This window comes from Gouania willdenowi, chromosome 3 (genome assembly GCF_900634775.1).
Source record: "Gouania willdenowi chromosome 3, fGouWil2.1, whole genome shotgun sequence".
Classification (NCBI taxonomy): Eukaryota; Metazoa; Chordata; class Actinopteri; order Blenniiformes; family Gobiesocidae; genus Gouania; species Gouania willdenowi.
This window is the reverse complement of record NC_041046.1, coordinates 12,253,018-12,277,454: the sequence shown is the minus strand read 5'-3', so window position 1 is coordinate 12,277,454 and position 24,437 is coordinate 12,253,018. Positions and strand designations below refer to the sequence as shown.

At 38.3% G+C, this 24,437-nt stretch overlaps 1 protein-coding gene across 1 annotated transcript in view; it reads right to left on the bottom strand.

Annotated features, from left to right (window-relative positions):
• The window catches only part of cskl (c-src tyrosine kinase-like), a 93,797-nt gene that overhangs the window by 52,646 nt on the left and 16,714 nt on the right, over nucleotides 1-24,437 (bottom strand). The window lies entirely within an intron of this gene.

Sequence of the window (24,437 nt, the reverse complement as noted above, 5' to 3'; positions counted from 1 at the left end):
AGTGTTGGCGGCAGGCGGAATCTGCTACTACTTTCTTTCTGGCCACCTTCTACTCTTAAATATGTTCATAAATTATTCCTTACCCCTTTAGCACCGAAAAATTATCTGTAACATTACCTGAATATCTGTAAAAGTCACGTTTTTCTATTAGCTTTGTCTGCTAGCATAGCATCTCTGCTTCACTGCAAGAATAGCTGCATGCCAACCGACCACTGGGTTACAGATATCTGACCTACATACAGTGAAATTAATTTTTTTTGTTTTTTTTTTGTCCAATTGTTAAGGCATAAAATACATTTTCAATTGCACTTTTAAAAAGAAAAATAACTATTATGCTGTTTTGCATTGTTTACTATAGAACCAGAATTTTAATTAATAGGCTTCTTCTTCATTTGTATTATTCCTTCATTTATTTCATTCAAGATTTATTTTTAGTTAAATTGCATTGTTTTGAACAGTTTATCAAGGGATTCCTTTGACAATGAAAAATAAAAGGAAAACAGTATAGTTTTTTATAGTTTTTTTTCCCCGTCATCATTTTTCTACAGTCCCATTTTGTAAAATAAATCGTATCGTGAACCCAATATCGTGAATGGAATTGTATCGGGAATTGAGTGAATCGCTACATCCCTAATAGCTACGCATGCTAATGAATAGTTGACTTAACTGGCGTACCGTAGTTTTGTATGAAGATAAGATTGACAATAGGGATGGGCGATTGACAAAAAAAATGTATCCCGATAATGTCTGATATTTATCACGATAACGATGAAAAGCATGATAAATAAAAACTACAAATAAAAAACTATAGAAAAATTCACAAATTAGTTTAAACAGGTTCTTTACAAACAAAAATGTGAATACATCAACATTAGACACATTTAAAAAGGCTACAATAGCTGCTGACTCAAAGAAATCATGAGCTGATATTTTATGGAATATATATGTGCATGTGGGTCACTCTATTTGTGTTATTGTATGTAATTTATTTATTTCCTCATTTGAAATAGAATTATTTTCTAAAAAAAAGCACATGAAAAGCAAAAATAACTCCATTAGTGTTTTTACTGTTGCTGAATCTTGTTTCATTTATCTGATAATGAGTTACATAAAGTTATGATTGATAAATAACTCTGATTTCCTATGATTAAACCAGATCAAGCTGATGATTTAATCATTCAGTATATTTAGGTGTACAAATCTCATTAGTTACATTAGTCTAATGGGACCAGCTTTGTCTGTGAACACGTGAAATATAATTGAAAAATATTGCGTTTCACAAATTGGGACGGATAAATAGTGCTAACTTTTATTTCACACATGTGACATGTTTAGATTTTATCCTTTGATACAAGTGTTAAATCTGACAAACAAATTGGTGGCTCTCTGTGGCTTTATGACAGTAAGACGTGTTCTTTTTATTTGGTCTGTTCCTTATTTGGAGTGGTTAGCATTAGCTCTTAGGCCAGTCTGTGTGTCGGTGGGTTAGCGTAGCATAGTTAGCTTTAGTTGAGTTTCCAGTTCATAATCGTTGCTACAGGTTCATCTCTGTCCCTGTGTTTGTGGAACTTTGGGTGGATCTGACGGAGGAACTTGAATCGGTTCCCTTTGTTGGATGGTTATCTGGTTTTAACCAAGTAGCGGTCCATGATGTATCGCAGCACAGCAGCTTCTGGTAGCTGAGACGAGCACCTCACACAGACAGCGGTGTGTGAAGGGGGACGGTCGCGGTGCGCGTCAGAGCTTCTGTAAACAGCGCTCCGCTCCAGAGAATACTAAGTTGACAACAAACAGGGGCAGTTTTGGCCCATGGAACATGTTTTTTTTGGGGCATTCTTAGTGAAATTGAGGGACAAATGGCCTGTGGCCCTCGCTAATTTCAACATGGGAATTTATCATTTATATCGTGGAATGACAAATTCTTACCGGTGAGAATGTTTTTGACGATAAATCAAGCGATAAAATATCGCACATTCCTAATTGAAAATGACTTGAGATATTTGCAAAATGTTTTCAGGTTTTAGTGACAATATTAAGTTTTTCTGCAACAAGCAGTGGCTGAAATAGCAGGTCATTTATTTTATATAATTTTAAAAGACGGCGTAACAATTTCTTTTAAATAATAGCAAAGCATAACAGGTTACATGTATTCTGTTTTTTTATTTTTGCAGAAAGGCTGTACTTGAATTAACTTAACAGTAGCATAACCAACTTAGCATCTGCATTGCTTCATCCCATGGAATTAAATTCAGAGGGTCCAGCTCTTATAGAGGGGTCTCCTCACCCTCTTCCCCTGGTCAGGGGTCTGCAACCTTTACTCTCAAAGGAACCATTTTGCCTCATCTCACCTGGATTAAAGTCCTCCTGGAGCCAAAAAATTACCTTCTCAACCTTATTCATGAGCGACTGTGCAATGTTAAAGAGCAGGACATCCTTGGTGGGGGTAAATATGAACAAATGACTAATGTTTGGCTTAGCCTGTTGAAAATCTGCATCCCAAAAATAAATGCAACACAGATTCCTACACGCATGCAGTCCTATATTTTCTATTCTTCAAGTTACAATTGCAATGCTAACTTTATTGATTAGCTGCTTAAACAAGGCAGAAATATACTTCTTGTAGCCATCAGTGTGGAAGTAACAAACCCCTCATTTTATTGCAATAAATGGCCTTAACTGTGAAATTTGGCTTCCATCAATCATTTATCCGGCTTAAGCCCACTAAGTGTAAACACAATCCAGACAACCATCGAAAGCAAGACTAGAAGACAATATCTTAACGAAAAAAGCATTGAACATAACCAAAAGCCTTCCAACTCAACAGAATATCTTCATAGGCACCTTGATCAGAGGAAACTAGAGGTGTCCTAGCCGATACGCAAGGTTGCAATATCGGTATCATATCGGAAGTGAGAAAGCTGTATCGGGACATCCTAGAGGAAACAGAGGCATCGTTTTTTTTTATTTTGAGGAAGGTGGTCACTGAGTATATTGCGCATGGAAAGCATAAGGAAGCTATGCAAATCAACAATTGTGTTTTTGACTAATGTTCTGTGTACGTAAATAAGCATAGAAATAAAAGGAAACTATACAACAGAACCAGGAAGTTGGGATTAATTTAGGCAGAAGCATTGATACACACAGCTTCCCCAGAAATTTAAAAGTCTCCATATTCAACATGCTGTTCATTCTGTGAACTGCTGGGCCTTCACTGGTCAAATGATTCTAATACACAGAAATCAGCACAGTGCTAAAGGCAGAAACCCCCACAACACAGTTTAAAGTGCAGAAAGCAAGAACAGAGAATGAAAAAACTGGAAAGGACAATGTTCGACTGACCTGTCTCGAGAGGATAGAAAAAGCACATGAATCTGACTATACAGCATCCTCCTGCACTGGGTCATCTAGCCTATCTTTGGTCTACAAACCTACAAATAATATAACAAAAAACAAGTATTTTCAACTTTTAAAAATAAATATTCTGACACTGTACCATAACTGGTTGGGGAATCAATTTGCTCACTCTGACTTTATGAGCTAGAATTAATTATACTGCAAGTAAATATACAGTTCTTTATGTTATTAAGCAAAATTTTTCATTTAAAACATGTTTTTTTTCGTTGTAGATTAAAGGTATCATGTGCGACTCTTGTTTTAATCCAAATTGATCAAAACAGAGCAATGAGACAGAAAGACAGACAGGTGGGGTAGATGGGACACGGCCATACTACCCATTTGACGTCACCAGTGGTGAGCCTTGTGCTCACCACTGATGACAAATTACAAAAGCAGAGAAAGCAGGAAAGGGAAGAAAGAAAGGAAGTGGAGACAAGGAGCCCCCACCTCCCTGAGCAGAGATGGGAGGACGGGGTAACGCTGACTGCTTATTGTTGGAGCTCTGTGTGCTGCAGTTCCAGTCTCTTTACACGCACTCAACCAGGCCAGGCTATTTATATCCTCAATATCCATGCAGGCGCAGGAAGGCAGGCTGTAGCCCTTATTCATCTGTGCATACATTATGGAGAAAAACCATTGAGGACTGGGAGTGCGCTGCTTTTATTAAAGGATTTCCCAAATTATAGCTTCAAAATGTTTTTCTATCAAAAAAACCACATGGTTGAAAAAGTAAATATGGGAGAACTGAAGAATAAAATTTCAACCCTGTTCTTCATGCTCAATTGCATTTTCATGGAAATGTAAGTTGGTACTAGTTGGCTAAAGAATCCCTGTATGTTTTTCAATAAAGTTCTTACATTTTGGCACAAAAATCAGGTCTTAAGTGCTAATATTCACAAGCCTAGTTGATACTCAGTTTTATCTGTGTAAAATTAACTGAATACTTATCGAGTAAGTACAAAATAGGCCTACAAGATAGGGCTTAAAAGTACCAATATCTCTAAAATATTGTTAGGCTAAATAACGATGTATGAGATATATCTCGATATTATAAATTCTCTTCTCAATCATTGCATGCATGTAAAATTTGGTGCATTAAAAGACTTTTAAGCACCAAAGGGTTGAATTTAACATACATGCAATGATGCATGTTAAATTGATAATGTGGATTCGAATTCACTCTTATATTAGGGGTTTGCCATCTAAGGAACCTCACAATTCAATTCGATTATGATTGAGGGTGCTACAATTCATTTATTCAATGATTATCATTATCAACTTTCGATGCGCCTTCCCCAAATTCAGGGTTCTTTTTCCTCCTAATTATATCTCTATAAAAGCAAGGAATCTCTGTCCGTCTGTGTGTTCCTCAAATACCTCTGCGGATCAGGCTGACCTGAGAGTTTCAACATGGCTGCTGCTTGGTTCAAGGGTGTGCAACGTCAGATTTGTTTAGACGCCCCAGCCCCACCTCCGGAGTCAAGAGACTCATTGATGTCATCAGTCCTACCTCTACAGTGATGATGTCATCAGTCCTACCTCTACAGTGATGATGTCACAACCAGATGTGTTGGAGCAGGGAGATAACGAAAAGTCTCAGGAGGTCTGCCCTCGAGGAGTGGAGTTCGCCACCCCTGAGTTAGAACATATGTCCTACCTCTACAGTCAGACGTTGCACACCCTACCTCTTTTCTGAAAAAGAAACTTACCCTCCCACTTTTCTATAGCAATACATACTTACTATGGGCACTGCACTAGTTGCAATTCGCAATATCGATATTACGTCACATTCATAGTAAAGAGACAAGATGACTTTTCACCAAGACCTCACAACCTTCGAGTTGTGAATGCATATTGCTAGTCACCAATTACAATGGAATGAATATGAATAAATCAGGCTACAAAATGCATTGCTAATGTCCTGAGTGGCTGAGTGCATTTAGCTTAGCTTTACAGGTAGTATGTAATTAAAAGCTATAGGGGCTAAAATGATAAGGAGAACTCCTCGGTGGCAGCATGTGGGCCTATGTGCCAAACCTTAAGGAGGAACAAACAGAGGTAGCTGAAGACGACTCCAGCCAGAGTGCCCATCTGCATGTAAGGGTAAGCAACAGCAGGGTTCTACACAGGTGGGGAGAGTTTAGAATGACTGGAAATTTGCAAGAATCGGGACACCTTAAAACCACAAGTGATAACTTTTCTAAAAATACTTCAATACTCATGGCCAAATACACTTGTCTCTAAAAGACTAGCACATACTCCAAAGACAGCTTTAGGATGCTTTCACACATATAGTCCGGTGGACTCGGTGTGGTTCAGGCGGTGAATCTGCAACAATGTTGCATTTTAATTTGGTCCTGTCCGCTTTCACACATTCTATTTGCCAAGCACACCAAACTTTCTGAACAATGTCATGCAAAACGGTCGGTCGCGGATTGGACAGAATACTTCAACCCCCAATGCAGTGACGATGTGGCGCTGTCCTGTCACTACTGACAGTTGCGCCGTCATGTCCTATATTTGGTCTCTCCTCCTATGTTTTCCGAAGGAAATCCTAAAACAATCCCAGCAGAAAGGTCATTGATAATTCAAAATGACCCATAATCAAACCACAATGCCACAACCTGCGCTAATGCTCTACATAAACAGATGACTCCGCTCCGTCTCCATCTGTCAGCGCTCAGAGCAGTCTTGTCACCGGTAACTTACTGGTAAGGATGTGTAATATGTGAAGATATGAGAATATATACGCAGATAAAACAGAGCAGTCAAATGTGCAGCCATCGCTGATCATGTGAACAGTTTGGGAAAACAGGGAGTGAGGAAATGTTTTTTTTGTGTTGACACAAATGGATGAATGGATGGATGGATATTTTTGTGTATTGCTGCTGGAGCACTGGATTGTGAATGTGTGCTCGTGCCTGTTACCGTGACGGCAGGCACGCAGCAGCAGCGGCAGAGCTGTCCTGCCACTGATGGAGTTGCTCCGTTACAACTGCGCTTCAATGTAAAGTCCTATATTTAGTCCTGGTTGCTTTCTCACATGATTAAAGACCGCACCATGCTTCGCTTGAGTCGAACCGAAACCTACATTTTTCAGAGGACCAGAGTTCGCTTGTTTGCTCCGCACCAGAGTTCCAGTGACTTTTCACATATCGCAAAAAGACCGGAGTGTCCAAGGAAGGGAAGCATGGTGCGGAGCAAAGAGGTATGTGTGAAAGCACCCTCAGAGAGTCCAGCAAGGTTTAAGGATGTTACCTGATGTAACCTCATTTCCCCTTTTTGATGGCAAAGCCTGACAACTCCTCCATTCAGAGCAGAGGAAGATGAGACAAAGCACAAAACGGAAACACAAAGGCTCCTGTTAGATACAGCCACAGCAGGGTGCCGATACAATACGGCAGAGTCATAAGTGGCAGCAGCAGCAGATCTCACTCTCTGAAATAAAAGGGGCATTGAATGGCACCAACAATGACACCATCAAGAAAAGATCAGACTCTAAAATGGAAAGAGAGAAAGAAGATGGAGGTAGATAGAAACACCAGAGGACGCAATTAATTCTGAAATTTGTACCAGTAGGGCCTTCGATTTTCCGTGATTCATTTAAAATTGGACCCTAACATAACACAAAAATGCCTTGGATGTAAGGCTGCAATGATTACTCGACATAATCGATAATATCAACTACAAATTTTAGTCAATGCGAATTTTGTCATTTAATCTTGTAAATTAATGACAAAATCCAGCTCACGGCCACTTCCTGCTTTCTTTCTTTCTTTCTTACATTGACTGCGAGGAGTAGTTTTGCACCACTAACTTTGCGCAAGTAAACCGTGAAGAAGAATAGAGGAGAGAGGAAAACACTGAAGAAGCTTAACGCGACCTAACGTTTCTAAAGCTTCAGAACTTTTCACCCTAAACTATCAGGTGAAAATTTTAAGTGTAAACTCTATAGTTCAGCTCTTAGTCATTAAAGCATGGTGGAGATGCACGGACGGAGGGAGGGAGGAAGGGAGGGAGGGAGGGACACCCCAAACAGAAACACAGCGGAGCCCTGGTTTATACACGGATCGAGAAGAGTATCATCACTAACGCTGATATTTACCGAATCTTTCATTTCTAATCACATGTGAATGTGTTTGTTAGCAAACAGTCTGATTCAAATTAGGTCTAAAAGCATGTTTAACACGACACTCATCATTGAGTTAGTGACGTACCTGCTTTGAAATATTTTTTGCTTTCTGCTGATACTAGTGGTTATTTTGAACAGTAAACATCTTTAATTTATTGTCAGCTATGTGATTTGAATAACATTAATCAGACTTTGTTTTAAACCTCATTATCTCCACAACTTGCAAGTTAGCTCCAGCTTTTTAAAGTTACTTATTTACACTGTTTACTACTACTACTTTGTTCAAGACAACTTATACTTCAAGCTTGTGGTATTTAATGTATTCATGATTCTATTGTGATTTCAATGATACTTTATGTGTTAAATATAACAACTACACTACAAATACATGTTTTATGTCATTGTTTTATTTCCTCCCGGTAAAACATGCTGTCAGTTCAACAGGGACATGTTCACAAGTGGAAAAATTTAAGCAAGTGCACTAATAAAGCAGTCCAAAATATGTGCTTCAAAACAGAAAAATAATCATGACTAGTTGACTAATCGAAAAAAATAATCAACAGATTAGTCGACTACAAAAATAATCGTTAGTTGCAGCTCTACTCGGATGCATGTTTTGTGACAATATCACGTTTACATTATATTTTTTGATCAGAAAAGGGTTTTTTTAAATATCTAGAAAATTGGAAAAATGTGTCCAATTGCACAATCACGTTCAATCAAAATCTTGTTATCCTGTGATTAACCTTCACTTAAAGTGTGTTTTTAACGTGTTGTGATTACATATGGTTCAAAATGTACTAGGCATCCAATATGACAATCTTAGATCATGAAGGATTAGAATGTAATAACCTGCCAAAGCACAGAGATGGCAGACCCGGCTGTAGTGCAGTGTCTATCCATCAGTGCTGTGTCTGCACCATATGTCGGAGTGCCCAAACACAAACATCAACAATCTGGAGAAGCGGTTCCGCACCCCTGATACCAAAACAGAAGCTAGCAAGCAGGACCTAGCCGGTGCGGACCGTGCTAGCTCTAGCTTAGCCTCTCCCCCGGCCAGCAATGAGTGGGTTACTGTCCGTGGTAAGCATAGTCGAAGGTCAAAAAGCCGCTCGGGACACCACCATGTTCACGTCTCAAACAGGTTCTCCCCCCTCTGTGAGGACAACACACTCACCGGGGAACAAACTCTGATAATTGGCGACTCCATAGTGAGAAACGTGAAGCTAGCGAAGTCAGCGGGCATCGTGAGGTGCATCCCAGGGGCCAGAGCGGGCGACATAGAATCAAATCTAAAGTTGCTGGCAAAGAGTAATCGTAAGTTTGATAGGATAGTCCTCCATGTCGGCACTAATGACTCCCGACGTCGCCAGTCGGAAGCAACCAAAGTGAACATTGAATCAGTTTGTGCTTATGCTAAAACAATGTCGGACTCCGTAATTTTCTCTGGTCCCTTACCAAATCTGACCAGTGATGACATGTATAGCCGCATGTCATCATTTAACCGCTGGCTATCGAGGTGGTGTCCAGAAAACGAGGTGGGCTTCATTGATAATTGGAGATCCTTCTGGGGAAAACCGAACCTGATAGGAAGAGATGGAATCCATCCTACTTTGGAGGGAGCATCTCTACTATCAGAAAACATGGCACATTTATGACATCTCATGAATGAGACCATGTTACAGAGGCGGAGTCCTCCACGCCCCTCTGCGCTTGCCTTAGGACAGTTTCCCTCCCATTGCTATCAGGATAGCTGTGTTCATCGCCATGACAACTGTTGTGATGGTGATGAATATTATTTTATGGAGACGGTGTCAGTCCCCCGACCCATATTTCACAATGATTTTAACATAAAATCAAATAAAAGAGCTATCAATTATAAAAATCTGAAAAAAATTAAAATCTCAAATCTAGAAACACCAAAACATAAAACCATTAGATGTGCTCTATTAAATATTAGATCACTGAGATCCAAATCTCTACTAGTAAATGACCTTATCTCAGAAAATAACTTTGATTTATTCTGTTTAACTGAAACATGGCTGTATCAAGATGAATATGTTAGTTTAAATGAAGCCACTCCTCCCAGTCATTTAAATACTCATATGCCACGAGACATAGGCCGTGGAGGTGGTGTAGCAGCTATTTATCATTCCTCTCTCCTAATCTATCCTAAACCAAAGGCCAGTTACACTTCCTTTGAAAGCCTGGTTCTAAATTTATCTCATATCGAATCAAAAACTTGCCAGCCAGTCTTATTTGCGATAATTTACCGTCCTCCAGGCCCTTATTCTGAATTTCTATCAGAATTCTCTGAGTTTATATCAAACTTAGTCCTCAGTTCTGATAAAATACTGATAGTAGGAGATTTTAATATCCATGTGGACAAAGATAGTGATAGCCTGAGCTCAGCCTTTATGTCCCTAATAGACTCAGTTGGCTTTTTTCAAACTATTAATGAAGCTACTCATCGTTTAAATCATACTCTTGATCTTGTTCTAACATATGGCCTTGATATTAATGAACTAAAAGTCTACCCTGAAAATCCTCTGCTATCAGATCACTTTTTAATATCTTTTAACATTATCCTAGAGGATCTCGCACTGTGCAATAAAATAGTTACGAGTAGAAATCTGTCCAATAGTGCTGTGGCTAAATTTAAAGAGGCCATTCCTGCTGCCTTAAACTCAGTGCACCATCCAATAAATAACTATGATATTAATTATAACCCCTCTCAACTGGATCTGCTTGTCGATAGCTCTGCTAGTCTACTAAAATCCACCTTGGACTCAATTGCCCCATTGAGGGAAAAAACTATTAAATGTCAGAGGAAAGCTCCGTGGTTTAGCTCTGAAACTCACACACTCAAACAGACAACCCGTAAATTAGAGAGAATGTGGCGCTCCAATAAAACAGAGGAGTCACGAATACTTTGGCAAGAAAGCCATAGTAAATACATGACAGCCTTACGACATAGTCGATCTACATACTACTCCTCACTAATTGAAGAAAATAAAAATAATCCGAGGTACCTTTTCAGCACTGTAGCCAGGCTAACACAAAGTCAGAGCTCTATTGAGCCCATGATTCCTCTAGCCCTCAGCTGTGAGGACTTTATGACATTTTTTAACGATAAAATTCACAAGATTAGAGATAAAATTAGCCACTCCCTGCCTTCACCTGGGCCTGCTGTACCATTAAATGTAAATAGGCCTAACCTAAACTGTTTCACACATATAGGACTTCAGGAACTTAACTCTATTATTTCATCCTCCAAACCATCGACCTGCCTTTCAGATCCGATCCCAACTAAGCTGTTTAAAGAAGTTGTTCCCCTAGTCTGCCCATCTTTGTTGGAGACAATAAATATATCCCTATCAATAGGCTACGTGCCACAGTCCTTTAAAGTAGCTGTAATCAAACCCCTTCTCAAAAAACCTACTCTTGATTCCAGCACTTTAGCAAACTACAGGCCTATATCTAATCTTCCTTTTATTTCAAAGATTCTTGAGAAAGTTGTGGCAGCTCAGCTCTGTGAATTTCTTCAAAACAACAGCCTGTTCGAGGACTTCCAGTCAGGCTTTAGAGCTCAACACAGCACAGAGACTGCTTTAGTTAAAGTAACTAATGATCTACTCTGGGCTTCAGATGAAGGACGACTCTCAGTGCTGGTTTTATTAGATCTTAGTGCAGCTTTTGACACTATAGATCACTATATTCTACTAGAGAGATTAGAGAAATTACTTGGAATCACAGGGACTGCCCTAAACTGGTTTAAGTCCTACCTATCTGATAGGTACCAGTTTGTACACGTGAATAATAAGTCTTCTGTGTACACTAAAGTAAGCTACGGGGTTCCTCAGGGCTCTGTGCTAGGTCCAATCCTCTTCTGTATCTATATGATCCCCCTTGGTAATGTTATGAGAAAATACTCTGTTAACTTCCACTGCTATGCTGATGATACCCAACTGTATGTATCAATGAAGTCAGGTGAGACAAATCAGCTATCTAAACTTGAGGCCTGTCTAAAGGACATTAGGGCCTGGATGGACCAAAATTTTCTTCTTCTCAACTCAGACAAGACTGAGGTCATTGTACTGGGCCCACGACACCTTAGAGAAACCTATGCTAGCCTAACTGCCCTAGATGGCATTACTCTGGCACAAAGCACAACTGTTAGAAACCTTGGGGTTCTATTTGATCAGGACTTATCCTTCAACTCTCACATAAAACAAACTTCAAGAACTGCCTTCTTTCATCTCCGTAACATTGCTAAAATCAGATCTATCCTGTCTCAGGGCGACGCCGAAAAACTAGTCCATGCTTTTGTTACCTCTAGACTGGATTATTGTAATTCTCTTTTAGCAGGCTGCCCGAGCAAGTCGCTTAAGACACTTCAGCTGGTTCAAAATGCTGCAGCACGTGTACTGACTAAAACTAGGAGAAGAGATCACATTACTCCTGTATTAGCCTCTCTGCATTGGCTTCCCATAAAATATAGAATAGAATTCAAGATTCTTCTTCTCACTTATAAAGCCCTAAATGGACAGGCACCAGTCTATCTCAAGGAGCTTGTAGTGCCATACAATCCCCCCAGAACACTACGCTCTCAAAATGCTGGACTACTCGTTGTTCCATTCATCTCTAAAAGTAGTATAGGAGGAAGAGCTTTCAGTTATCAGGCCCCACTTCTCTGGAACCATCTACCAACCACGGTTCGGGGGGCAGACACCCTCTCTACCTTTAAGGTTAGGCTCAAAACATTCCTCTTTGATAAAGCTTTTAGTTAGGAACCAGCTCATAGCTCATAATTAAGATGCAATAGGCATAGACTGCCGGGGGGGGGGGGTCTGGCATGCTCGGTTGGAGAGAGGTTGGAGAGGGCGTTAAGAGAGAGGTCATTTAGGTTAGAGAGGGACCGGAGAGGGTCCCATTCCTCTTTCAAACACTCCCTCTATGTCTGCTTACTCCCTTGTGTGTTTGCTCCTGTACTCCTTCTGGCTTTTGTCTTGCAGGTCCGTGGGATCCTCAGTGTGGAGTTACAGAGTCTCAACAACTCTGTCTCCACCCTTTCCTCTGCACACACCCAACACAGCATAACGTGGATGGCTGTTCATCATAGGAATGGGATCCACACAAGGTTCCTGCTGCTTAACAGAAGGTTTTCCTTGCCGCCATGATGAATTCATGTTGGGTGTGGGATACATATGTATGTGTATATACGTATATATGCATATGTGTGTATCCATAAAATGAAGAGTCCGTCCTTAAGACTGCTCTACTGTAAAGTGCCTTGAGATACCATTGGTTATGATTTGGCGCTATACAAATAAAGATTGATTGATTGATTGATTGACATCTGCATCCAAAGTGTTCTTTCTTTGCTAAATCTAAACGATTCTCGATTTCGATTCTTTGCGTTGTTTTGGTCAACAGATCACAGATTTTACAGGATAATTGTTTTATTTGAAAAAGCCTTTACAAAGGCCATTTTATTAATTCGTTTAGTTGATACAGTTTAATTTGGTTGCTGTACTGTAACTAGGGTATTCAATGACAAAAGTCCCAAACTGTAACTGTAAAAGTTAAACTTGCTGAAATAACACTACACACAAGTTGGCAGCAGTGTAAAAAACAAAGAGCTGCAGCCCAGGTAGATGTGAAACATAATAAAACTTTATCGTCAAAAACATTCTCACCGGTAAGAATGTCATCTAACGATATAAACAAATTCCCATGTCGTAAATTAGCGAGGGCCATCGGCCATTTGTCCCTCAATTTAGCCAAGAATGCCCATAAAATCCTTGTTCCACAGGCCAAAACTGTATAGAACGCTGTTTACGGGACCTCCGCAGCTAAGCCTCATAATATGAATGAAACAAGATTCAGCAACAGTAAAAACTCTGATGGAGTTATTTGTGCTTTTCATGTGCTTTATTTTTTTTTAAGAAAATAATTTCATTTTAAGTGAGGAAATAAATTAATTTTGTACAATACCACTAATAGAGTGATCCACATGCACTGATTTTTATCATGTTGATGTATTTGTAAGGAACCTGTTTACACTTTAAGTTGGGAATTGTTTTATTTATTTATAGTTTTTTATTTATCGTGATGTTTATCGTTATCGTGATAAATACCAGAAATTAGCGAGATCATTTTTTTTAGTCCATATCGCCCATCCCTACTATTTAATAAGAGCCTTAAAAGACATGGATATAATGAAAATAGTGGATGGACGGACACACACAGACTTATAAAACACACACAAACCTCGGTAAACGGAACAGGCTTCACCGGACGCTGGCACTAGGACCCAGAAGCGACAATGCGTCCCCATACTGCATGTACAGGCTGTCATTTTACCAGTTGTTAGAGCTACTATCTTTACCAGGGAGCTAATATGTATTTATGGTGTTTGTTTTCCAGAGTTTTACTGGGCTTTATTTACCGGTGACTAGCTCCCATCTCTCTTCCGCTCCGCGGTCCAAACTGAAACTGTAGCCAGACACACACATACACACTCTGCAATCGCGTTCTGAATGCATCTTATACAAACCCAGCATAAACAAACAGAGCAAGCCACGAAAACAAACTAGTGCAGGCATTTAGGAATCAAAAAAAAGAATCGAAATGCAAACATCTCCTTAACGGTTCTGGAACCGGACGTTAAGAACCGGTTCTCGGTGCCCAACCCTACTCTGGAGACACCTATTCTGGGAGATAAGGCCTGCTTTATAATTGTCTTTATCTATAAACATTGATAAAAAAAATATTAATCAGAATAAATTATTTATTTACAATTGTTAATTTTTGTCCTCTAGATACACCTATTCTGAGATAAGGCCTGCTTTATTACTGTATATCTATAAAGATAATATTCATAATTAAAATGTTAATCGTCATCATAGATTATTTACTATTGTTAATGTTTGTCCTCTGGAGACACCTATCCTGGGAGATAAGGCCTGCTTCATTAATAATATTATTTGTTTATAATTCATATAGTATTAAGTAAATTCATAAATTATTATTAATACTATTGTTAATTATTGCCTTCTAGCGACAGATATTCTATATATCTAGAGATATATTCGGCCGAATAATGCAAAAAACCCCAGGTTCGGCCTTTAGTGAGTTAAAAGCAGGGCCGAACAGTAGTGTGTGACGCAATGACGCAATCAAACAACGTGCAGTGATTTTGAGTCGGAAAAGTGTATGTGTTGCTGCAGGAGCAGCAGCAGCAGCTCCTCCTTTCCACACAAACAGCCAAACTCTCTCCTTTCTGCTTACCGTCACTGCGTAAAAGTTGGAAGCCGTCCAATTCCACAACCGAGTCCGTTGTTAGCGCTGTGAGCCATGAATCAGTATACATCCCCATCGTTTCCTCCTTACACTACACCAGGTCTCGCTGCATAGGCTGGTGTCGCATTAGCATGGAGTGCTAACAGCTGATGTGTGTAAACAATGGGTCCGTGGCTCCAAGCAGTGACTCCCAACATGATCGGCAGCAGAAAAGTAGTGCAGTTTGGGCATACAGTAGTGCAATATGCATTTACATAAATGGCAATAAAGTATAATATATATTTTATATTAAACCGCAGAGTTTGTTTTAGCTGTAAGATAGTTGGAAAGGGAGCTCACATTCTCGGAGGCGTGTTAGGTTACGTCACCTGCCAACATGAGCAAAATCCAACTAGCCCGTTTAAAGTTGACTTTTTATTAAATGTGAAGTAGCAAGGGAGGGAGGAAACATAACTTTGGCCCTCTGAATGAGGCTAAAGGGATGTATATCACTGTAGCAAAACCATTAGAAAGTGATTTTTTCATCATACCTCCCCTTTAATGCACTTTTGTTTTTGTTTTTTAAAACTAGTACAGTGCCCGTCGGAAGTATGTAATCATATAGTGGGAGCTTAAGTAGAGTTGTCAATTATAGGCATAATAATAACAACATACTCTGTAGCATTATAAAGGGGTATGTTTTAAGGTGCAAAGTAAAATAGCGTGTGCAATTTCCCTGGTTTAATTCTACTAGTACAGTGCCTGTCGAAAGTATGCATTCATATAGTGGGAGCTTAAGTAGAGTTGTCAATTATAGCCAAATGAGTATGTGTTTGAAGGTTCGATGTACAAAGAGGTGTACATACTCTGTACTCTGTGTTATAAAGGTGTATATTTGTGGGTGCAAAGAAAAAGTGTGTGATTTCCATGGTTTAATTCTATGAGACATGAACATGAGAAATGTGTTTGTTGTTTTTTTTTTACTCACTTTTATAATTTTTTGTTTTGTGTATTTTTCTGTAATTTATGTTTTTTGGAGTCATTTTGTGTGTTTTTTCATCTTTCAGTTGTCTTTTTGTGTAAGTGTTTTCTGGAGTCAATTTGTGTACTTTTTGTATAAATATTGTTTTGTTTTTTGTTTTATTTTACTGATTTAGTATATTTTTATTATAAATAAATACCTTGTGTGTGTGTTCCTGGGAAATGTTTGAGACGCTGATAACCAAACTCCATAGACATTGTAGCGCCAATCAGAAAAGTAACAAAACTGCGCAAAACAAAGTGTTCGCAGCGATTGGTTCTGGCCGCACATGTGACTCTTGCTTGGGTGAGGAGCGGTGTAGTGAAATATAGATGGTGCGCTAGCGCCCCCTCACACCATGAGGTCAAAAGCTGAATGGGTTTCATTTCTGGGCCGTCCAGAAGTGAAATAAAATTAAAATAAACATTTTGAAATGACCAAATTACTCCAAAATAACAGATACACACACTTGGGGTATTTGGAACCCGTTGACTAAGTTTCAGGTCGAACTCGCACCGCATCGGGAAGATATTTGAGTGAATCGTTACATCCCTAGTATTCAGCCAAGCGTTTAAATTTTATTCGGCTTCTGCCACAAATTTTCATTTCAGTGCATCCCTATATATAGATCAATCCATTTAACCTTTTCTGTGTTGTTCACTGGCCATAGGCGACTCCTTCAGGTCCATAGTTAACAAAAAGCCAGTGTGATGACTTAGCAGCTAATGCTATCGCCCAGACACACCCACTCATTAGCCCATAGATAGCACTATCACGAGGGGCCACCCAACCCTGCATCAACCCAGGCACAGACACCAAGGCCTCCACTTACTGTACATAAAGACTTCTTTGATAAAAGAGCATACCCAATGACAAGACTACAGAAAATCTCCAAAGCCACCAAGGAACAAAAAGCTCCACGACACACCTTCATGACATCAAAGATCAAAGTTGCCAAAAGACGCCTTTGTTCGGCCAACTGGAAAAAAACAAATCAACTAGGAAGAAAAAAACGGCAGACAGCCCGTTTGAAGCACAGAGACATTTCCTGGTGGTGACTTTGTTCTGCTGTGAACAGTCAACTTGACCAGAGATAACACAGCAACAGGAAGGAGGTGGTATGGCACCAAAACGTGGCATGTGTTTAGCAGAGGATCAGAAATATAGGTTTTAGGTTGTGTTTCCACAGTAACCCTCGTTTGGACTGCTGTGCAGAAGGTACAATAATCAATACTATAATGACAGAAAGGTATGTGCGTGTGTGTGAGAGTATGGAGCAAATATCTCCCTGACGTGGTGCGAGTTCGACCTGAAACTTAGTCAACGGCTTCCAAATACCCCCAGTGTGCGTATCTGTTATTTTGGAGTAATTCAGTCATTTCAAATTGTTTAGTTTTAATTTTAATTCACTTCTGGATGGCAGCTTTTGACCTCAGAGTGTGAGGAGGCGCTAGCGCACCATCTATATCTATTTCACTGCACAGCTCACTTCCGGTGTGTGCCAGAGCTCCTGAGGGCTTCTCCTTTGAGGAAAAATACTTTTTCTTTTTACTTTTTCTTATTTGGTGATGACGTTTCGAAACGTTCATTTTCATGTTAGTTTGACCGTACGCTATTTAGACCGGACAGACGTCACCCGGGAGTTATTGAGCAATGGCTGCAGTGTTGAAAGCTACACATTTCTCAGGAGTGTGTGAGAGGAGATTAGAGTCCCAGGTCGAGAGAGAGAGACAGACACAGACACACACACACACGTCGATCAGGTGGGCTTCACTATCGATCACCGTCTGCGTGCAGGTATGAGTGTGTGTGTGTATAACTGGCCACCATTTAGTCCGGTTACAGCCTGTGTCACAACACCTGTCCATTGGGTGGTAGTGACTGTCGTGTTACGCTCTGAGTCAGATCAGAGTTTCACCCCCCCCCTCCCCCACAAAACACACACACCAAACGACAACAAAAATATGAAAATGACTCAAATACACAAAACTAAATATTTATACAAAAAATACACAAAACACAACAGAAATGCAAAAAACTATGCTAACCAAAGATACAAAATGACTCCAGAATCACACTACAAACACAACAAAAAATCAATAATTATGCAAAAAATGCACAAAAAGACAACAGAAAGATACAAAATACACATGACTCCAAAAAACATACATTACAGAAAAATACACCAAACGAAAAAAAATATAAAAATGAGTTAAAAAAAAAACAACACATTTATCATGCGCATGTCCCGTAGAATTAAACCAGGGAAATTGCACACACTATTTTACTTTGCAATTGCAAATATACCCTTTTATAATGCTACAGAGTATGTTGTTATTATGCCCATAATTGACAACTTTACTTAAGCGCCCACTATATGAATACATACTTCCTACGGGCACTTTACTAGTCTAAAGTCAATGTCAAAAACTTTTTCTCTGCAAAAAACCAAATTTTATGACATACCTAACTTACGCATATCATCCTACAGATAGTATTCTTTTGAATTGACAGATATCTTAAAATATAATTGATGTAAATCAATGAAATTAGATGCTATTATAGCTCCCTTTAGGTTTATTGAAAAGTGCTACAGAGTTGTTTAAAATCGCGCAGCTAGATGAAAAAATTGTGTAAATAATTAAGGTTTTCATAGCTTTTGTAAAATGACTACTGCCTACAGTGCAAATGTTAACATCTTTAAGATAAAAAAAATCAATTTAAATTAAGTTTTATGTGTAAAAACAAAAAGTAATTTAAAGATCGCATTATTAAGATTGTGAGTTTACCCCAAGTCATAAGTGAAAAGGAAACCAACTGTATTAACATCTCCAAGATGAAAACTTGATGTGATCAATAGTAGATCAATACAACCATACATTTTTTTAAATAGATTTAAATAGCATAGTTATGAAAATGTTTTTTTTTTGCATGAGATTGTCCTAGGTCGTTCCCCGACTCATAATTTACAACATTTTACACTACTTAAACTACTTTTCCTGTTCTTAGCGTTTGACAGCTTGTCTTGTAGGAATCAGACTTTAGTTTTATTTAATTTTTTATTTGTTTCATAAAAAGCCTGCGGGTATAGGAAATGACAATACTACAAATTGAGAAGGGAATGAAAGCTTAAAGATTAAGAGGATATATAAAAAGAGGCGGCCCTCAATTTGTAGCAAGAACTGGCACAAGATTTGAGACGTAAAAGTGTTGAAGACTTCCCAGTCAACCTGCCAGTTCCTTAATATTAACTCCAATGCTAAGCATGAATAATGACGGTTCCACTCAGCCATGCCAGCACTCTGAATTATTAATTCATGGTCACAAACTTGCATTAGAGCACACAGTGGGGGTGCTCTGCAGGGTGTGAATACATTTGCCAGCAATGAACTGCAATGTGTGCATCTGTGCTCACAGGCACCAAGTGTGTGCGCAATCGCACACTCCATAACAGGAAGTGAAATAATGAAGGGTCTGACAGGTTCTTCCTTAGAAAGTTCATCTTCCTTAGATGAGTTGCACAAAAGCAACAAACTAAACATGTTTGCCTGGGTAAATATAATCACCATCAAAGCTATGAAGAAATTCTTAACATGAACAATATATCAAACTAATGGTATTTGTGTTTCAGCTACAACAGTAGAAACACAGGAGAATAGGGATGTAATGATTAATCGTAAGGCAGTTAAAAATCGATTCATAGGTATCACGGTTCACATCGATTCCCTGAAAATTGAATCGCAGTACTTTTTTTAAACAGCAGAGGGCTGTATATTATCCTTCTCTTGACCAAATGCTGAGGCTGCGGGCAGAGTCTGCTACTACTTTCTTTCTGGCCGCCTTCTACTCTTAAATATGTTCATAAATGATTCCTTACCCCTTTAGCACCGAAAGAATATCTGTAATATTACGTGAATATCTGCAAAAGTCACATTTTTCTATTAGCTCTGTCTGCTAGCATAGCATCTCTTCTTCACTGCACAGAATATCTGCATGGCAACCGACCACTGGGTTACCAGCGTCCTCTGCTGGTCCAAACAAATATCTGACGTAAATACAGTGCAATGACTTTTTTTTTTTTTTTTTTTTTTTTTTTTTAAATCCAATTGTTAAGATACAAAATACATTTGCAGTTGCACTTTTAAAAAGAAAAAAAACTAATATGCAGTTTTGCATTGTTTATTATAGAACCAGAATTTAAATTAATAGGCTTCTTCTTCATTTGTATTATTCCTTTATTTATTTCATTCAAGATTTATTTTTAGTTAAATTGCATTGTTTTGAATAGTTTATCAAGTGATTCTTTTGACAATGAAAAATAAAAGGAAAATACAGTATTTTATAGTTTTTTTCCCAAAAAAAAAATAAAGGAATATTTTTCAATCATCATTTGTCTACAGTCCCATTTTGTAAAACAAATCGTGAGAGAATCGTATCGTGAACCCAGTATCGTGAATCGAATTGTATCGGGAGTTGAGTGAATCGTTACATCCCTACAGGAGAATCCAATTTTTAGGTCAAGGCTATCTTTTAATAGGCCGTGTTGGGGAAAAAGGGTTAACCTAATTACAGTAGCTTTAAGGGAAATGCAAATCCCCACTACACCACATCTGCAGCATACATTGTGCAACAGTTTGAGGGCTGTGTGTCTGCATCTGTGTTATTTGTGCAGGCCGCCAAAAATAAATTAGGCCCACCACAAATAGATTTTGGTGCTGTTCGTCCTCGCTTTGTGTATGGAGCATGTTATTATAGCTGTACATTTGGTGACAGTATGCATCGCCTCTGCCAATAAAACCAAAAAAAAGATGATGTTGCAGAAGCAGGAGACGAGGCTTAAAAGTGCATTTTTGGTTTTCGACTAAAACACCTTTCCCACCGAAGCAACGCAGCAGAAACAGGATGTTTCAGCATGCACGTGTCTGGAAGCAGACCAACGTGTTTGTGTAGGCTGTAGATGGAAACAGAGCGAAAACAATGAAAGTTACTCTCCAGTGCCATTTATGTATCCGTCACGTCAATGTCTGAGTGTTCATCAGCAGGATGAATTCAGCTTTAGCCTGTCAGTGCACCTTTCAGAGATTCTCTGCACTTCTTTACAAGTGATTTAATTTTCTAGGCCTGTACAATATTATTTTTATGTATACATGCCATGAATGGGTCAAGTTTAACATTTAGTATTTTATTTTACATTATATTGTACATTGTTGAATTGTAACTGCTAAATAAAAGTTTTTTTTCACATTTCTTTCTTTTTTGAAGCATCACAATCAATTTATTCAAATGTAATGCTCTACTTTTAGTGAGGTTAGTGACATTCAGAGCTATGAATGCAACTACAATAAATGGAATAATCATTTCTTTCGATTTTCAGCCTTTGTTTTCTCATTTTTGGCCAAAAATTTTTAATTTTGTGCTTACTTACTTATCACAAATAGATGGGAAAATAAGTCCAGAAGTCTCAAACTCATGTTATATGAACCTGTCTATATAAATGTAGCTGAAAACTCAAGATGTACATAAACATTAACTCATGCTGTTTGTAGTGTTAACCAATAGGCTAACTTAAGTGACCTAATTATAATGTATTTATTGAACCTTATTTTACTGAAGTTTTTTTATTTAATTTGAGTATATTTGATTGTATTTATTTTAATTCAAGTTTATAAACTCTGTTTTTTTTTTCCTTTTTCTGTGCGTGCGTGCGGATGCACACCACACCCCCCACCCCTCCCAGGAAACCCACCACCATAAATTAACTCAGAACCTGTGGGAAACACTGAAGCAGCGCATCTTTTTTAAGCCTTTTCACTTCCTTGTGTATTTAGAGCACCAACTAAACCACTGTATCTCTGCAAACAAAGCCAAAGCTAGCAATCGCAAGCAGTGGGGTGAGGAGACATTATTACAAAAAAAAAAAAATAAATAAATCCGAAAAAGTCATTCGGTGCACTGACCGCCCTGCTCCCGTCCTGGGTCACCCGGAACACTGTCCAAGACTGCCAAAAAGCTACGATTCTCATGACTCATTCCTAAATACACAGCTGACCATTTCCGGTGAAACTTTTGTGTCTGTGAAGCTCCACCCATTTCTCGTGAAGCACTGCAAACAGCAGCCTTCATCAGCTTCACCTGCTCAAAGTGTTTGAGCTACACATCTCATCACTGATTCAAGATTCAAAGTGTTTATTGTCATCCGCACAATAAGGAAACGTGTTTCCCTGCACAATGAAACTCCTACTTTGCCACACTGGATGCTGCAAAAAAATTGAAACAAAGAACAAAACCAAAAAAATAAAAAAAGTATAACAATTATAAATATAGCCGCAAGCCCTCGCCTTTGCCGTGCCGCCTCAAGTTCATACAAAAACATAATATAACAGTGAATTTTATACTATCAATACATTATTATTGATTTGTTTAGACAGAAATGTACTATTGAGATATAAATTTAGACATATTTATGATTTTTGTTGCTGTACTAACATATCCAAGAACATTGCTGGAGTTGTTGTAGTAGCAGTAGCTACTTCAGGATAGGAGTGTGACAATGTCGCAAGATATCGTCATTTTTTCGCATGATCGATTATCGATATGCTCGCGCTAAGAATCAATTTTTTTTTCTTATTTTCAAAACCTCTGCTTTCTCACTAAAATGTGCAGGTATGTCTTCACAGAAATGTTGTCACTGTTTGTTGAAGGAACCAATATGTTGTTTACTGGAATATTGCACTATAACTATAATATGTCACTGGTAAGAAAGACCCTATTTTTTGTTTACAGAAAGCACTATTGGAGATACTTATTCATTTACATTGGTATGTTGACACTTATTTAAAGAAATGTTGCACTAAAATAGTGTCACTGTTCATAGGACACTTTTTCAATTTATTGTCTTTCAGAGATATAAAATAAAAATTGTATTTTTGACTTAATCTTTTTTTATGTCATGTCAGAATATTGTAGATTAATTTCTGACCAATATATCGATAATCGCAGCATTGTTGTATCATGAGATAATCGTTGTCGTGAGCTTTGTATCGTGTATCGTATCGTATGGTACAGTATAGTGCAATATTCCAGTAAACAATATATTGGTTACTTCAACAAACAGTGACAAAATTTCTGTGAAGACGTACCTGCACATTTTAGTGAAAAAGCAGAAAAGGTTTTGGAAAATAAATGAATGAATGAATAAAAAAAAAAAAAAAAAATCAGGAAAAAAAATTGATACTTAGCGTGAGCGTATCGATAATCGATCGTGCAGAAAAATATCGCGATATATCGCCGTATCGAGATATTGTCACACTCCTAACACACAGTGTGAGGAAGTTTTGTGCCCAGAACCGTAATTATTAATTTATAGTTTAAATAGTCTTTGCAGACATTATTTACAGTTAAAAAGCAGTCATCTTTGTTCACTAAATTGCTGGAAACCATTGCTCTCGTACAGTAGTTCCCAAACTTTTGACAGTCCCGTACCCATTCAAACATTTAACCTGAGGCCATGTACCCCTTACTTCAGCACACTTCAAAAATATAATGAAATGCAGTGTTTTTCAACCTTGGGGTCATGGCCCCATGTGTGGTCGCCTGGAATTCAAATAGAGTCCCCTGAAATGTCTAATAATTTATGATAAAAAAGAAAAAAAAATACTGAATAAAAATGTATTTTTAAAATGTTTTCATTATTCTTTTTTAAATTTTAACATCATACACACAATCTTAAAAAACGATATTCTATACCAGCGATTCTCAACTGGTGGGTCGGGACCCAAAAGTGGGTCGTGGACCAATACTGGGTGGGTCGCAGACAGCTGGTGAAAAATAAATACAGGCACGCTGTGAAATGCCTGTTGCACAGTAAAATATATACATGTTTTTAAAAAGATTGTGTGTTTTCTACAGGTAGTTTTGAAAAACTAAATTTGGTTGGTTGAATTTTTAAAAAAAATTGCAATTTAATGACCGTGGCAAAATGTGGGTCCCAGGGTGAGAACAGTTGAGAAACCCTGTTCTATACTTTCACTTTCTGAAATATAAATCTAGTTCATATAAAGTGCAGAATAAAAATATCTGAGCTGGTGCATCTTGTCACTTTGTCACTAATCCTAGCAACAACAAACATTGTCAAAAGCTAATTCTAAAAAGAAAGAACAAAAGTCTCTGGAGACACTAAAAATATGTGATATTAAAATGGGGTCAGGACCCAAAAAAATTGGGAACCACTGATGTAATGTCATATATAATGCAGCCCTAGAGTTAAATTTGTCTCTGAATTGTACCTATCCTGTTGAGGAATAATATATAATAGTTATAATTAAAAAAATAAAATAATCTGTAACCATGGGAAGGGATGTAACGATTGATCGTAAGGCAGTTAAAAATTGATTCATAGGTATCACGGTTCACATCGATTTTTTTTTTAAACAGCAGAGGGCGCTATATATTTATCCTTCTCTTGCCCAAGTGCTGAGGCGGCGGGCGGAATCTGCTACTACTTTGTTTCTGGCCGCCTTCTAATCTAAACATGTTCATAAATGATTCCTTACCCTTTAGCACTGAAAGAATATCTGTAATATTACGTGAATATCTGTCAAAGTC